This window comes from Loxodonta africana, chromosome X (assembly GCF_030014295.1).
Source record: "Loxodonta africana isolate mLoxAfr1 chromosome X, mLoxAfr1.hap2, whole genome shotgun sequence".
Taxonomy (NCBI): domain Eukaryota; kingdom Metazoa; phylum Chordata; class Mammalia; order Proboscidea; family Elephantidae; genus Loxodonta; species Loxodonta africana.
Window position 1 is genome coordinate 36,730,246 of NC_087369.1, and position 13,801 is coordinate 36,744,046.

Below are 13,801 nucleotides of genomic sequence, written 5' to 3' on the forward strand. Positions count from 1 at the left end.
TGCATTTTAACATCCTCGCAAATACACATGCATGTTCTCAAAAGGCAGATGAAATCCACACCAAATTAATATTTTATTAAAACTCTTTTTGATTACTCTAAAGAATGAATTATTACAGTATCTCATCATGTTGCCTCTTAAATGCTGAGTTTTCATCCGTGGGTAGTTATTTCACAGTTCATATTTTCAATCCTTTACATATACATTATTGGTATTATTTTTATAAACTTTTGCAATGGCATTAAAAGAAAAATATAAAAAAAGTATTAAAAAAGGGAAATATCTCATCCTGAGAGGCCCTATCTAGATAATGAAATAGTTCAGAATGTTGACAGAGCAGTAGTTATTAGTATGAAAATAAGTGGTGGTGGGCGGGTAAATTTAAAAAGGGCTACCTGGTTTGTACAAGTGCGGAATTTCTAACTGAATAATAATTTGTATGGATTTACCCTATTTACAGAAGGCTGTGTTTTAAGTGGAGCCGCTAGGTGGTGCAAATGGTTAACATGCTCAGCCTCTAACCAAAAGGTTGGAGGTTTGAGTCTACCCAGAGACACTTTGGAAGAAAGGCCTGCCAATCTACTTCAAAAAAGTCAGCCACTGAAAGCCCTATGGAGCACTATTTTATTCTGACACACATGGAATCATCATGAATCAGAATTTATTCGACAGCAACTGGTTATGGCTTAAGCAGCAAAACACTACTTTAGGAGAAATAAATTGCAATATATCTGCTACTCAAAATGTAAATATAATTAGCAGGATATTTAGTGAGAATCCCAACAGTTGTCTCAATTTCTTCTGGGACCCTTAAGCTGAGAACAAAGAGTACAAAGTGCCCATAATTTTAAAAGAGAGAATTCAGGCCACTTATTAAGCAACTGCTAAGAGGTGGCCACAAAACGAGTCCTGTAACCCTTAATGCACTACCCAGTTTAAAGATGTATAAAAGGAAATGAGGACATTGATTGGACAAAGCAAGGAGAAAGGATTTCTCTGGGATGGCTGGAGTTCTATTCATGTCCATATTTCCTCCCAACTGCAAGCCAAGTGACTGAGACTTCAAGAAAATTATCTGTAGAAGGTAGGGTAATTTCCAGGATGGGATATTGATCACCAGACCAGACCTTGTGTTTGCACAGATTCAGAAGCTACAGGCCCAGTGCTCTCAAGTGGCAGGAAAAAGATCTTGGGATAGCTTGATACGAATCTACTGTTTGAAATTAGGGCAAATAGCAAGAACAAACATTTGACCAAATAAGGCAAGTCTCCATGAGCTTTTCTTTGGGCAAGGTTGTTGGACTTAAGAAATTCTAAGAAAGACAACACTCAAGAGAGTGTCCTGCTGAGGTAAGGGACATAGGCAAGCTGTTTATGGAGTTGAGCAGAGCAAAAAATTATTGAGAAAAGATGTGAGGAATATTCTTTGTAACCCAAGGATATCAAGCAAACATTGATTTTTCTTCATTTTTAATTGCAGTTATATATATATATATATATGTATGAAACACGAAATTTGCCAATTCAACATTTTTTAGGTGTATGATTTAATATGAATTACATTAATCATGTTCTGCAACCATCACTCATAATCATTGCCAAATTTTCCACCACTACTTCACTGCCATTAGGATGGCTAAGATAAAAAAAAAGAAAATAATAAATGTTGGCAAGGATGTGGAGAACTTGGGATCCTAATCTATTGTTGATGGGAAGGCAAAATGGTACAGTCTCTATGGAAAACAATTTGGAATTTCCTCAAAAAGTTAAACATAGAACTACCATATGTCAGAGCAAGCGTTGAGTCTAACACCAGGGTTGTGCAAAGGAAATGAAAGGCAGTGGAGAAAATCCAGAATCTAATTGGGAGGGTTCAAGATCTTGTCTAAAGCAAATTCAAATGTTGAAGGGTCTCCCCTGGTATGTCTTACTTGCATTTCCATTCTCCCTCAATGACAAGCTATACCCCACTGAACTGCCAGCACCAACTTAGTTGTGCTCATCTGATAAATGCTCCAATTTTGAGAAACTTTAAAATTGTAAATTTTTCCCAACTGTCACATGCCTTAAGATGATGAAGCATAGTGGAACTCTTTGGTGTGACCTTTCCATCAAATGATACACTCTTTACACATAAGTCAAACATGCAACTCTGCTATCTCAATCACTGCATCAACGTCTCAATAGGGCTATTCACATGGGACCCCCAAGGCCAATACAATTTCTGAAGGCCATAGGTCCATGGCGCATCCCCTCTCTCCATCCCTAAATACTGGTAATAGTAAATATCAAAGTCAACATTAATGGGAAAAAGTCACAAAATGTTTGCCTAAGAGATGTGTACAGGCAGGGCCAGCTTCAGGGACATGCAGCCTGAGCAATTACTTACTCAGTGCCCTCTGCTCAGAAGAACCTTGTTCTCGGTTCGATGCTCTCCTGTTACCATCCTGGAACTCTTAATTTTACCTTTGAATTTGGGTTTTGTAATTGAAGTTCAACGGGACAATGGAGTATTCATGTGAGCACAGTAGATAAGTGCATTATGTGTGTCTACTCCATCAGTGATTTTGGTGCCCCAGAAGAACAGCATTCTGGTGCGTTCACAATGTGCGAGCATTTAGCAAGACTCAAAGCCAGTACAACTGAGTAAGCCCTGAGAAGCCACACTTACTGTTTGAACCTGAACTTGTTTCAAATACAGAAAAAAGATCACTTTAAGAAAACAAAGATGACCAAAGAACCCTACCACATCCTTTCTTACTCATGATAGTTTCCTGTATTAGCCAACCAATTATGCTAAAACCGAGGACGAGGAAATAAAGGGAAAGATAGGGTAAACCATAGTTCCTTTTCCTTTCAGTCCTTTCTTCCTCATCAGTAAGCTGAAGGTAGAGAGTATTGGTAGAATCTACAAATATTAAGAAGTGAAATCAAAATAGCTGAGTGAATTGTGTGCACCATTTCCATGTAGTGGTAAAAACAAAACACATATGCATGCACAAATGATACAATAGGAATTGTGCAATATCAGTGATTCTGCATATGCATTAAATGCTCTTATATTTTTATCTAAAATTGGTACTGCACAATGTAATGACGAATAGTAAAAGTAACTCTAATAACTGAAAATTTTACTTTTTCTTTACTTAAAATGACATGAAATAGCAAATAAAAAATAGCATTCTAAGAGAGAGACCATGTAATATAAAGGAAACAGTTTTACATTTTAGTAATTTTAATAGCTTATTTTTCCTGCTTTTTGAACAAGTGCCTTTGCATTTTTATTTTTTGCTGGGCTCCACAAATGATATAGCCAGCCCTGTGTGTAGGCGGAGAAAAAAAAAAAAAACTACAATCGAATCTTAGATATTTTTTCATCGCCATGTTAGGTGAAAAAAGATGAGAGGTTTATTACGTACAGTAGAACACAGGTGCTAAACCCAGGGGCATTAAGAGGCAAACAGTTTGAATATAAATCTTGACCATGACCTAAAGTCTTGTGACCCTAGGAAAATTATATAGCCGATAGATCACAAACCTTACTGTCCTATGTAAAATGGGAACAATAATATTCTCCTTATAATACTGCAGTAAGAATTAAAGGATAGATAAAGTACTTGGCAGAATATCTGACCTTGAGTAAGAACTCAATAAAGTGTGTAATAGCTGTAATTATTATTAGATTCCTGTATACAAAAGAGCCATTTTGAAACATAATCTGCCCCAAGATTAACCTCTTAAGTCACTGTTCAGATTTCAGGAGCCACATACCTAACTACTGTAGAAAATAAAGACCCATAAAAGAGAAATATCAATTATTTAAATCAACTCTTTGTGAAATGTGAAACTCGACCCAGTTCCTATTTAAGAATTCATTAAAAATCATTAAGGATTGGCCAACATGTTGCTACAGACAGAAGAACCACACCATCCCTCCACAGCAAAGACCCGAAAAACTAAGTAAAACAGAGACAAATGTCAATCTTGGAACCCTAAATGTCAAATGAAGAGATAAGGATCTCAATCAAGCACCAAATGGAATAAGAAACTGACAGAGAACAGAGAGCGAAGAGAGATACGAGCTGAGGTCTCCTATCAGATAATGCAGCATGGGTTCACCATCTTTGACTCCTGTCGGAGATCAGAGGATAAGGCACATGGGAAAGCAGATTCTTGGAGCTCCCAGCAGGAGGCAGAACTCCCAGTAACCCAGCTCTCCCACTCCCCACTCTTCCTCCCCCTGCTTGGTCTCCATCGCATCCCAGTGGGCCAGTTGGCTGCTTTCCAGTGGGTGAAGGAACTGTGGCCCAGGGGGTGCTGGCTCCATGCCATGCAGATTCACCCCACCCACACTGGCAGACTCCTTCAGTGCCATTTCTTTGTTACTGATGTTGCTTTTTTCGGCTTCTTTTGGTTTCTTCCCTGCCTCTCACCTCTTCCTCCTTCTTTCTCTCAAAGACCTGACTCCGTGTCCCATCTTTGCTTCTTCATGACAGGGTGTGAAATGCCGCTTCACTGGGCAACTGCTTCCCTGGTCCAAGCCACCACATTGGTGGGATCTCTGGGGGCTTTATTTCTTTTTTCATTGTTTGTTTTCTCTTTCTTTATCCGTTTTTTTCTTCATTTCTCAGTTTCTCATCTCTTTCTACTTACCTTTTTTGTCCTGTCTCCTAAATTCCTGGTGCAGTCTGCCATCCCCACCCCTTGTAGCCAGGCTCTACTGTGTGCCTGGGACACTTCCCCAATCTGCACAGCTGTGCCAGTGTGATTCCTTGGGGCATTTTTTTAAACTTTTATTTCATTTTTATTTTCTTTTTTCCTTTTCTCCTTTCTTGGTTTCTCCTCTCTCCACTCCGATGGCAGGTTCACTCAGTACTTTTTTATTTTTTGGCTCCTGCTTCTCTCGCCCCCATCTTCTTTCTCATACCCAACCCAGCTCCACACGTCACAACCTTCCCCTCCCCCTCCCTTCCACCTATACGCACCATCTGCTGAAGATTACACCCCTGAGCAGCACAGGCACAGCCTACTAGAACTTGCCCTGCACTCACAGTTGGCCCACATTGTCTACCCCAGTACATGCCAAAAAACAACCCATTCCTGCCACTCCCCTACAGCTGGACCTGTCCTGCTGCAACATAGCTGAGGGACTGGACCTGCCAATTGGACAAAGAAGTGAGAAATATCATGCCCACAGATGAGCCTGCCTGCTCAGGCAAAACCAAATAAAACAAAAAAGCAGGATGAAACAAACAAATCTACAATCAATAAGCAAAGAATATAACTACTGAATGTCCCGAAGACAGCACACAATGTCAAAACATACATAAAAAAAGAACAGGATGATTCCAGTAGGCATCTAAAATAAAACACCAGATTATTTTCTGGTAGAAGAAAATGCACTGGAACTACCTGATAAGGAATTCAAATCGTGAATATTCAGAACGTCAAGAATTGGAGCAATAAGGAGAAAAAATGAGGAAAAAATAGACAAATTCATGGAAAATACAGACAAAAAAGGGAAGAATTCAAGAAAATAATACAGGAACAAAATGTTCAAATAAATTCACAACCAGAAATCATACAAAAACAATTAGAAATCCAAAACATAAACAAGATTTCAAAAATGGACAATGACATAGAAGGCCTGAGATGCAGGTTTGAAACAACTGGAGACAAGAGCGGTGAAATTGAAGACAAATACTTGGATACCACTTTGTCTGAGGAAAAAGCAGAAAAAAAAAAGAATGAAGGAAAATGAAGAAACCCTGAGAATTATGTGGGAAACAATCAAAAGCAAAAATTTACCAGTGATCAGAATTCCAGAACAGGGGGAGAAAACAGAAAACACAGACAGGATCATTGAAGAATTGCTGACAGAAAACTTCCCTAATATCATGAAAGATGAAGAGCTCACCATTCAAGAAGTTCAACAAAAGCCATTAGACCCCAAAAGAAAATCACCAAGGCATATCATAATCACACTAGCTAAAATCAAAGACAAAAAAAGAATCCTGAGAGCAGCTCGAGAAAAACAGAAAGTCACATACAGAGAAGAAACAATAAGACTAAACTCTGATTACTTGGCAGAAACCACGCAGGCAAGAAGGCAATGGGATGACATATATAAAATCTTGAAAGAAAAAAAAAATTGCCAACCAAGAATAACATATCCTGCAAACTCTCATTCAAATAAAAAAAAAAAAAAAATTTTTTTTCTTTTTTTTTTTTTTATACAATGGTAAAATTAGGACATTTCCAGATAAACAGAAATTAAGGGAATATGTAAAAACCAAACAAAACTTACAAGAATTATTAAGGCGAGTCCTTCAGTTTGAGAACAAGCACCAGACCACAGCCTGAATCTAGGAGGCAAGATTGTACCAGCCAGATACCAACCTAAGAAATGAACTCTCAAGGACTATTCAAAACCAAAATATTTACAAGAGGGAACCACGGGGGTTAATCTGCAAATGACAACAATGTCAAAACAAAAGAGGGAATAAACAGTGCAGGTATACAACTGTCTAATGGAGAGGAAGGCAAGGTGATACCAAGTAATAATAGACTGGTTCAAGCCCAGGATGATAAGGGTAAATTTCAAGGTAACCACAAAAAAAGTTAACAAACCTACTTATCTAAACAAAGCAGAAAAACACAAAATCTTAGTAAAAATAAAATTACAAAAACAAAAAAACCCACAAACAAGGAATTCAGCACAGGAGAGTAAGAGGAACAAAGAAAAGTTAGCACTACAAAAAAAAAAAAAAGCACTACAAAATGGCAGCAATAAACTCACACCTATCAATAATTACACTGAATGTAAATGGTCTAAATGCACCCATAAAGAGACAGAGAGTGACAGAATGGATTAAAAAAAAAAAAAGGATCCATCAATATGCTCTCTACAAAAGACACAACACATCTTAGAAACAAAGACATAAATTTATTAAAAATCAAAGGACAAAAAATATATATCAAGCAAACAGCTACCATAAAAGAGCAGAAGTGGCAATACTAATCTCAGATAAAATAGACTTTAAACAAAATCCACCATAAGAGACAAAGAAGGGCACTGTATAATGATTAAAGGGACAATCCATCATGAAGACGTAACCATACTAAATATCTACACACCCAGTGACAGGGCTCCAAAATACATAAAACAAACTCTAACAGCACTGAAAAGAGAAATTGACAGTTCGACAATAATAGTAGGAGACTTTAGCACATTACTCTTGGTAAAGGACAGAACATCTAAAAAAAAAAAACTCAAAAAGATACAGAAGATCTGAAGGCCACAATCAGCCAACTAAAACTCATAGACATATATAGAATACTCCACCTAACAGCTGCAAAGTACACATTCTCTTCCAATGCACATGGAACGTTCTCCAGAACAGACCACGCTTTAGGCCACAGAGCAACCCTCAATAAAATCCAAAACAGTGAGATAACACAAAGTATCTTCTTTGATCACAACATCATCAAAACAGAAATTAACAATAGAGAGAACGAGGGAAAAAAAATCAATTCTATGGAAACTGGATAACTCCGTGCTTAAAAACCACTGGGTAATAGACGAAATGAAAGAGGGAATAAAAATATTCCTAGAATCAAATGAGAATGAAAACCCATCATACCAAAGTCTTTGGGACATGGCAAAGGCAGTTCTCAGAGGTCAATTTATAGCAATAAATGCACACATCAAAAAAGAAGGGACAATATCAAAATATTAGCTACACAACTCGAACAAATAGAAAGAGAATAGCAAAAGAAGCCCACAGCCACCAGAAGAAAGGAAACAATAAAGATCAGAGCAGAAATAGATGGAATAGAGAATAGAAAAACAAAAGAATCAGCAAAACCAAAAGTTGTTTCTTTGAAATGATCAACAAACCACTGGCTAAACTGACAAAAGGACAGGAAAGGATGAAAATAACTGAAATAAGGAATGATATGGGGGACATTACAACAGACTCAACTGAAATAAAAAGATGATAACAGAGTATTATGAAAAACTATACTCCAGCAAATTTGAAAACCTAGAGGAAATGGAAAAATTTCTAGAGACACACTACCTACCCAAACTAACACAAAATAATGTTGAAAATCTGAACAGACTCATAACAAGAGGTTGAAAAGGTAATTTAAAAAAAAAAAAACTCCCCCCAAAAAAGAAAAAAACGCCCTGGCACAGATGGCTTCACTGGAGAATTCTACCAAACATTCAGAGAAAGGCTTATACCAGCACTATTCAAACTATTTCAGAACATAGAGAAGGAAGGGATACTTCTAAATTCATCCTATAAAGCCAGTAATAGCCCTGATACCAAAACCAGGCAAAGACACAACAAAAAAAGAAACTTACAGACCAATATCTCTCATAAATATAGATGCAAAAATTCTCAACAAAATTCTAGGCAATAGAGGTCAGCATCATATCAAAAAAATAATATACCATGACCAAGTAGGATTCATACCAGGCATGCAAGGGTGGTCCAACATTAGAAAATCAATCAACATAATCCACCACATAAATAAAAAAATCACGTGATCATCTCAATCGATGCAGAAAAGGCATTTAACAAAGTTCAACAATCATTCCTGATAAAAAACTCTCAATAAAATGGGTATAGAAGGGAAATTCCTCAACATAATAAAGGACATCTATACAAAACCAACAGCCAACATCATTCTTAATGGATAGAGGCTGAAAACTTTTCCCTTGAGAACAGGAACAAGACAAGGATGCTCTTTATCACCACTCCTATTTAACATTGTGTTGGGCATCCTAGCTAGAGCAATAAGGCAAGAAAGAGAAATAAAAGGCATCCAAACTGGTAATGAAGAAGTTAAACTCTCCTTATTTGCGGATGATAAGATACTGTACATAAAAAACTGAAAAGAATCCACAAGAAAACTACTGTAACTAATAGAAAGATTCAGCAGAGTAGCAGGATACGAGGTAAACATATAAAATCAGTTGGATTTCTGTACATCAATAACGGGAATGATGAAAAAGAAATTAGAAAAATAATACCATTTATAATCACCCCCCCCACCCCCCAAAAAATACTTAGGAATAAATCTAACCAGGAATATGAAAGCCCTATACAAGGGAAACTACAAAACACTACTGCAAGAAACATGCATAAATAGAAAAACATACCATGCTCATGGATAGGTAGACTCAACAATGTGAAAATGACAATTCCACCCAAAGCAATGTACAAATACAATGCAATCTCGATTCAAATACCAACAAGATTCTTTAAAGAAAGGGAAAAACTAATCATTACTTCTTTTATATGGAAAATGACAAGGCCCCAGATAAGTGAAGCACTACTGAAGAAGAATAAAGTAGGAGGGCTTGCACTACCTGACCTCAGAACCTACTATATAGCTATGGTAGTCAGAATAGTCTGCTACTGGTACAATGACAGATACATTGACCAATGGAATAGAATTGAGAATCCAGATGTAAGTCCATTCACCTAAGGTCACCTGATCTTTGAGAAGGGCCCAAAGTCCATCAAATGTGGAAAAGACAGTCTTTTTAACAAATGATGCTGGCAAAACTGGATGTCCATCTGCAAGAAAATGAAACAGGACCCATACCTCACTCCATACACAAAAACTAATTCAAAATGGATCAAAGACCTAAACATAAAGCCAAAAACTATAAAGATCACAGAAGAAAAAATAGTATCAATGCTAAAGGCCCTAATACATGGCATTAACAGGATACAAACCATAACTAACAACACTCAAACTCCAGAAAATAAGCTAGATAACTGGGACCTTCCAAAATTAAACACTTATGCTCATCAAAAGACTTCAACAAAAGAGTAAAAAGAGAGCCTACAGGCTGGAAAAAAAATTTAGCTATTACAAATTCCACAAAGGTCTAATCTCTAAAATCTACAGGAAAGTTCAACACCTCTACAACAAAAAGACAAAAAATCCAATTTAAAAAATGGGCAAAGAAAATGAACAGACATTTCACCAAAGACATTCAAGTGGCTAACAGACACATGAGGAAATACTCAAGATCACTAGCTATTAGAGAAATGCAAATCAAAACAACAATAAGAAACCATCTTGCTCAGGCATTACTGGCACGAATCAAAAAAAAAAAAAACAGAAAATAACAAATGTTGGAGAGGCTGTGGGGAGACTGGAAGTCTTATACCCTGCTGGTGGGAATTCAAAACGGTACAACCACTTCGGAAAACGATATGGCACTTCCTTAAAAAGCCAGAAAGTGAAATATGGTCAGTATGCACACCGATGTTCATTGCAGCATTGTTCACAATAGCAAAAAGATGAAGACAACCTACCTGCCCATCAACAAATGAATGGATAAAACAGACTATGGTACATACGCACAGTGGAGTGCCATGTAATGATAAAAAACAATAATGAATCTGCGAAGCCTCTCACAATAGGGATAAATCTGGAGGGCATTGTTCTGAGTGAAATAAGTCAATGGCAAAAGGACAAATATTGAATGAAACCACTATTATAAAAACTCATGAAAAGGTTTACACACAAAAAGAAACAATCTTTGATGGTTACGAGGGAGGGGAGGGGTAAGGATGGAAAAATACTAAATAGACAATAGATAACTGGGAACTTTGGTGAAGGGTAAGACAGTACACAGTACTGGGGAAGCCAGCACAACTTGTACAAGGCACGGTCATGGAAGCTCCACAGACACATCCAAACTCCCTGAGGGCTGAATTACTGGGATGGATGCTGTAGGGACCACGGTCTCGGGGAACATCTAGCTCAATTAGGATAAAGAAAATGTTTTACATTCTACTTCAATGAGTAGCGTCTAGGGTCTTAAAAGCCTGAGAGCGGTCATCTAAGATATTCCATTGGTCTCACCCCTTCGGGAGCAAGGAAGAACGAAGAAAACTAAAGACACAAGGAAAAGATTAGTCCAAAGGACCAATGGACCATAACTACCAAGGCCTCCACCCGACTGAGTCCAGTATACCTAGATGGTGCCCAGCTACCACTGACTGCTCTGACAGGGATCACAATAGAGGGCATCAGACAGAGCTGGAGAAAAATGTATAACAAAATCCTAGCTGAAAAAGAAAGAACAGACTTGCTGGCCTGACAGAGATTGGAGAAACCCTGAGAGTATGGCCCCTGGATACTCTTTCAGCTCAGTAATGAAGCCACGCCTGAGGTTCACCTTTCAGCCAAAGATTAGACAGGCCCATAAAATAATACGAGACTAAAGGGTCACACCAACACAGGCACAAGGACTGAAATACAGGAGGGGACAGGAAAGCTGGTAATAGAGAACCCAAGGTCGAGAAGGGAGAGTGGCATGTCATGGGGTTGTTAATCAATGTCATAAAACAATATGTGTACTAACTGTTTAATGAGAAGCTAATTTGTTCTGTACACCCTCATCTAAAGCACAATAAAAACATAAATCGAAGATGGGAATGCAAGGGGGCACAAGGCAGTTAGATTAATGAAATCAGAACAACCAAAATGGAAATACCGAGAATGCTGATAAATTGTGAAGAATGTAACCAATATCACTGAACACTGTGTATAGAAATTAAGTGAGAATCTAACTTCTTGTGTAAACTTTAACCAAAAGCACAATATTTTTTAAATCTAGAAAAAAAAATCATTAAGGATCTTGAGTTCAAATAATCTCCAAATGATAAACTGTAAACACGATTATTCAAGTAATATAACAGTATATTTTATCCACTGGTGAAATATAACTATTAAACTTGTTATGATTTACTGATATTTATTTTTTTTTATACGCTTAATTTTTAGAGAAAATTGAAAAAGACAAATCATTACACACAAGGACTTTGTGTCTAGTAAACATAAATTCTGAAACCAAATGTTTTGGCTGGGGAGGTTCATGAAAGAAAAGCTTTGCAAAAATGCAGTTCTTATTAAAACTGAATTCAAACAAGAAAAAACTTTGCAAAAATGTATAAACTACCCAGTCATTATACTAACAAATTCATATTTATATATACGTGAATATAATTATGATCAAAATTGTCAGATGAACTCTGAGTAATTATTTCTTTCTCAAACCCTTGTTTTTCAGATTGTAAATTATGATCCATCAGTGTTTCATGAAATCATTTTAAAATGTTCGGAATGGATCGGAATTTTTGTAAATTTTAGAGAAAAAAGACTATCAGTCTATGTCACTTAAAATAAAGATTAGGCTTAGTATTGCTTGGTGAAACTTTGTTTCAGACATGCATACATACATACACAAATGAATTTTTTTTTTTACTTAGACAAGGGAAACCCTGGTGGTGTAGCGGTTAAGTGCTACGGCTGCTAACCAAAAGGTCAGCACTTCAAATCCAACAGGTACTCCTTGAAAACTCTATAGGGCGATTCTACTCTGTCCTATAGGGTTACTATGAGTCAAAATTGACTCAATGGCAATGGGTTTAGTTTTTGATTTTCTACTTAGGCAAGATGTAATTTTTTTTTTTTCCTGAAGTTGATTAAACAGGATTGGAAATGCTTCTACAATTTTCAAAACAGGTTAACTCATGAAAGAAGAATTGTGGAAATTCACTAGTTTCAATAGAGCCTTTCAAAGAAAAAACATTTTTATTAATCCATTTTTAACAGAGAATTCAGAAACAAAGAAATAGATATAAGGAAAGTTATGCTTTTTTTTATAATTTTTATTGTGATTTAAGTGAAAGTTTACAAATCAAGTCAGTCTTTCACACAAAAACTTACACACACCTTGGTACATACCCCCAACTATTCTCCCCCAATGAGACAGCCCGCTCCCTCCTTCTACTCTCTCTTTTCCCGTCCATTCGCCAGCTTCTAACCCCCTCAACCTTCTCATCTCCCCTCCAGGCAGGAGATGCTAACACAGTCTCAAGTGTCCACCTGATCCAAGAAGCTCACTCCTCACCAGCATCCCTCTCCAACCCATTGTCCAGTCCAATCCATGTCTGAAGAGTTAGCTTCAGGAATGGTTCCTGTCCTGGGGCAACAGAAGGTCTAGGGGCCATGACCACCGGGGTCCTTCCAGTCTCAGTCAGACCATTAAGTCTGGTCTTTTTATGAGAATTTGCGGTCTGCATCCCACCACTCTCCTGCTCCCTCGGGGGCTCTCTGTTGTTTTCCCTGTCAGGGCGGTCATCAGTTGTAGCCAGGCACCATCTAGTTCTTCTGGTCTCAGGATGATGCAGTCTCTGGTTTATGTGGCCCTTTCTGTCTCTTGGGCTCATAATTACCTTGTGTCCTTGGTGTTCTTCATTCTCCTTTGATCCAGGTGGGTTGAGACTCGTTGATGCATCTTAGATGGTCGCTTGCTAGCTTTCAAGACCCCAGATGCCACTCTTCAAAGTGGGATGCAGAATGTTTTCTTAATAGATTTTATTATGCCAGTTGACTTAGATGTTCCCTGAAACCATGGTCCCCAAACACCTGCCCCTGTTACGCTGGCCTTCGAAGCATTCAGTTGATTCAGGAAACTTCTATGCTTTTGGTTTACTCCAGTTGTGCTGACCTCCCCTGTTTTGTGTGTTGTCTTTCCCTTCACCTAAAGTAGTTCTTATCTACTATCTAATTAATGAATACCCCTCTTCCAACCTCCCTCCCTCTCCCCTCTCGTAACCACAAAAGAATGTTTTCTTCTAGGTTTAAACTATATCTCGAGTTATTATAGTGGTCTTACACAATATTTGTCCTTTTGCAACTAACCGATTTCACTCAGCATAATGCCTTTCAGGTTCCTCCATGTTATAAAATGTTTCACAGA

The 13,801-nt window shown here is 37.6% G+C and overlaps 1 protein-coding gene across 1 annotated transcript in view; it reads right to left on the reverse strand.

Moving 5' to 3' along the window:
- DMD (dystrophin) overlaps nt 1-13,801 on the reverse strand; it is a 1,889,362-nt gene that overhangs the window by 1,705,710 nt on the left and 169,851 nt on the right. The window lies entirely within an intron of this gene.